Genomic DNA, 4,490 nt, shown 5'->3' with positions numbered 1-4,490 from the left:
TTTTAAGATTTTTATTTATTTATTTGACAGACAGAGATCACAAGGAGTCAGAGAGGCAGGCAGAGAGAGGAGGAAGCAGGCTCCCTGCTGAGCAGAGAGCCCGATGCGGGGCTCGATCCCAGGACCCTGGGATCATGACCTGAGCTGAAGGCAGAGGCCTTAACCCACTGAGCCACCCAGGCGCCCCCAATAAGTACTTTTTAAAAGAGATTTTATTGTATTTATTTGACACAGAGAGAGAGAGAGCACAAGTAGGGGAAACAGCAGGCAGAGGGAGAGGGAGAAGTAAGCTCCCCACTGAGCAGGGAGCCCAACCCAGGAATCCATTGGTATCATGAGCCCAGCCAAAAGCAGATGCCTAACAACTGAGCTACCCAGGCACCCCTACAATAAAATCTTTTTTTTTTTTAATTTTTTAATTAAAAAAATAAATACAAATCCTAGAAGCACCAGGGTGGCTCAGTCTTTTGAGCATCTGCCTATGGCTTAAGTCATGATCCTGGGATCCTTGGTGGAAAGCCTGCCTCTTCTTCTCCCTCTGCTGTTCCCCCTGCTGTGTTCTCTCTCTCTGTCAAATAAATAAATAAAATCGTCTTTAAAAAAAAAAAAAATCCTAGTGTAGCCCATACATATATCACAATTTGTTTTTTTACTTTTTAAAACTTTTTAAAAAAAGATTTTATTTATTTATGATTTGACAGAGAGAGAGCACAAGCAGGGGGAGTGGCAAGCAGAGGGAGAGGAAGAAGCAGGCTCCCTGGCCGAGCAAGTAGACAGATGTGGGGCTCGATCCCAGGACCCTTGGGATCATGACCCCAGCGGAAGGCAGATGCTTAACCAACTGAGCCACCCCACAATTTTTTCTTTAAGATTTATTTATTTACTTATTTACTTGAGTGAGAGCAGGGGGACGGGCAGAGGGGGAGGGAGAGAGAGAATCTTCAATCAGACTCCTTGCTCAGTGCAGAGCCCAGCACAGGGCTCAATCCCAGGACCCTGAAATAATAATCTGAGCCAAAATCAAGAGTTAGATGCTCAACGAACTGAGCCACCCAGGCACCACTATCACAATTTATTTTATGCAGAGATGTAAAGACAACTCAGCAGAGAAAGGATAATCTTTCCAACAAATAGTGCTGAAACAACTGGATATTCGTATGCAAAAATACATTCCCTTCCACATCCCGTCCTGTATATAAAAATGAACTCAATCATGTAATTTAACCATTTAGGTCATATAACTAACTGTAAAGACAAAAACTACAAGGCTCCTAGGAGAACACAGAGAGAGAGAGAGGGTCACCTTTGTGACCCTGAGTTATGCAAAGTTATCTTAGATATGCCACCAAAAGCAAAATTCAAAAAGACAAATTGATAAATTGTAATTTAAAAAACAAACAAACAAACAAACAAAGAAACAAAACTCCTCTTGCCTCTAGGAGGTAACCGTTGAGGGAATGAAAAGATGAGCCACAGACTGGGAGAAAAACATTTTGTATATCATGCATCTCATTAAGGACTTGTATCCAAAATACGTAAAGAACTCTCAAAACTCAGTATCAAGAGCACAAATAACCCTCTCCCCCCAAAATGGGTAAAAAAATGTAAACAGACATTTAAAGATATTATTTATTTATTTGACAGACAGAGATCACCAAGTAGGCAGAGAGGCAGGCAGAGAGAGAGGGAAGCAGGCTTCCCACTGAGCAGAGAGCCCGATGTGGGGCTCCATCCCAGGATCCTGGGATCATGACCTGAGCTGAAGGCAGAGGCTTTAACCCACTGAGTCACCCAGGAGCCCCTATGTTTAACTTTTTAAGAAGCTGCCAAACTGTTTTCTTTTCTTCCCCTGGAGCTCAATAAAAACTTTTAATTATACGTCAGAGACTTTGTTCAGTGCAAGAGTGAACGTCCGCTGTTCATGTTCACGAGTCCACTTTATCAAATGTCAATTACATCAAAAATACAGAACGTTTCACGAATTTGTGTCTCACCTTCATTCGGGAACCTTGCTAATCTCTTCTGTATCATTCCAATTTTAATACATGTGCAGCTGACGCAAGCACTGCCAAGCCATTTTCTGAAGTGGTTGTAACATTTGACCTGTGAAATGTCTGTTTAGGGGCGCCTGGCTGGCGCTACATTGGTCTCTCTGCGCAGCGGGAAGCCTGCTACCCGCTACCCCCCTCTCTCTGCCTGCCTCTCTGCCTACTTGTGATCTCTCTGTCAAATAAATAAATAAAATCTTTTTTTTTTTTTTAAGTTAAACATATCCCAATCCCCGGTATTTACCCAAGAAAAAGGAAAGCATATGTACATAAAATAACTTCTCCACAAATGTTCACAGTGGCTTTATTTGTAATAGCCCAAACCGGAAACGACCTAAATGTCCATCAACAGGTAGATGATAAACCAAGTGTAACATATCCATAAGATGAAGAATATTATTCAGCAATGAAAAAGAGTACACTATTGATCACGTTACAACTGAAACTCAAAATCAGTATGCTGAATGAAAGAAACCAGACAGAGAAAAGAATACATACTATATGATTCTATTTATATAAAAGTTTAGAAAATACAAACTAATCTATAGTAATAGAAAGCAAGTCAGCAGTTGGAAGAGGTGATTAGGAGAGAAAGGGCTCAGAAAATTTCAGGGGATGGTGGGTATGTTCACTACTTTATTTTTAAAAATTTTTTTAAGTAGGCATGGAGCTTAAAATGATAACCCTGAGATCAAAACCTGAGTGGAGATCAAGAGTCAGTCATTCAGGGATGCCTGGGTGGCTCAGTGCGTTAAAGCCTCTTCCTTTGGGGCACCTGGGTGGCTCAGTGGGTTAAGCCGCTGCCTTCGGCTCGGGTCATGATCTCGGAGTCCTGGGATCGAGTCCCGCATCGGGTTCTCTGCTTAGCAGAGAGCCTGCTTCCCTCTCTCTCTCTCTGCCTGCCTCTCTGCCTCCTTGTGATCTCTGCCTGTCAAATAAATAAATAAATATTAAAAAAAAAAAAAAAAAGCCTCTTCCTTTGGCTCAGGTCATGATCCCCGAGTCCTGGGATGGAGTCCGGCATCAGCATCGGGCTCTCCACTCAGCAGGGAGCCTGCTTCCCTCCCCTCTCTCTGCCTGTTTGTAATATCTGCCTGTCAAGTAAATAAATAAAATCATTATTAAAAAAAAAAAGTCAGTTGTTCAATCTACTGAGCCACCCAGGTGCCCCAATATTTTTAAAGTAGGCTCTATGCCCAACATGGAGCTCAAACTCACTGCCCCAAGATCAAGAGTTGCATACTCTATCAACTGAGCTGGCCAAGTGCCCCAATATTCACTCCTTTGACAGTATTGATGGTTTAATGGAAGAAGACATATATTAAAACATGAAACTGTACACTTTACATTCAATATGTGCCATTAATTATGTGTCAGCTATACCTTGATAATGCTGTTTTAGAAACCCCAATACTGTGGAGGGAAAATAACCATTTTCCATCATTGTAGTAAAGATGGGTTCAAGCAAGAATCAATAGTTGTGGGCGCCTGGGTGGCTCAGTGGGTTAAGCCGCTGCCTTCGGCTCAGGTCATGATCTCAGCGTCCTGGGATCGAGTCCCGCATCGGGCTCTCTGCTCAGCAGGGAGCCTGCTTCCTTCTCTCTCTCTCTCTCTCTGCCTGCCTCTCAGTGTACTTGTAATTTCTCTCTGTCAAATAAATAAAAAAAATCTTTAAAAAAAAAAAAAAAAAAAAAAAAGAATCAATAGTTGTGAGGCGCCTGGGTGGCTCAGGTCGTGATCTCAGGGTCCTGGCATTGAGCCCCTCTCCCTCTGCCTCTCCCCCTATTCTCCTGCTCATGCTCTTTCTCCCCCACCCCTCTCTCTCTCAAATAAATAAATAAAATCTTTTTAATATTTTATCCATTTATTTGACAGAGATCACAAGTAGGCAGAGAGGCAGGCAGAGAGAGAGGGGAGGAAGCAGGCTCCCTGCGGAGCAGAGAGCCCGATGCGGGGCTCGATCCCAGGACCCCGAAATCATGACCTGAGCCGAAGGCAGAGGCTTTAACCCACTGAGCCACCCAGGTGCCCCTCAAATAAATAAATAAAATCTTAAAAAAAAAAAAGACGAATAGTTGTTAAATCTGAGGGTGGGGGAAATCTGATGAGGAAAGGGATATTTACATTATCTTTTTTTTTTTTTAAGATTTTATTTATTTATTTATTTGACAGACAGAGATCACAAGTAGGCAGAGAGGCAGGCAGAGAGAGGAGGGGGAAGCAGGCTCCCTGCTCAGCAGGGAGCTGGATGCAGGGCTCAATCCCAGGACCCTGGGATCATGATCTGAGCTGAAAGCAGAGGCTTTAACCCACTGAGCCACCCAGGTGTCCCATATTTACATTATCTTAAAGTGTCTCCCTGTCAGTTGCTTATTAATTATAAGGAGAAAAATAGTAACTATATAGTGGGAAAATTGAACAAAATTTTGGGTGGTCAAAATT

The 4,490-nt window shown here is 42.7% G+C and overlaps 1 non-coding gene across 1 annotated transcript; it reads right to left on the bottom strand.

Moving 5' to 3' along the window:
• Window positions 1–1,959: 1,959 nt before the first annotated feature.
• On the bottom strand, window positions 1,960–2,066 carry LOC132004593 (U6 spliceosomal RNA). The gene has a single exon (XR_009400555.1). It is a non-coding gene; the product is annotated as a U6 spliceosomal RNA (small nuclear RNA).
• Window positions 2,067–4,490: the final 2,424 nt, after the last annotated feature.

The sequence above is a fragment of the Mustela nigripes genome, chromosome 16, assembly GCF_022355385.1.
Source record: "Mustela nigripes isolate SB6536 chromosome 16, MUSNIG.SB6536, whole genome shotgun sequence".
NCBI lineage: Eukaryota > Metazoa > Chordata > Mammalia > Carnivora > Mustelidae > Mustela > Mustela nigripes.
This window is presented reverse-complemented; position numbering and strand designations above follow the sequence as displayed.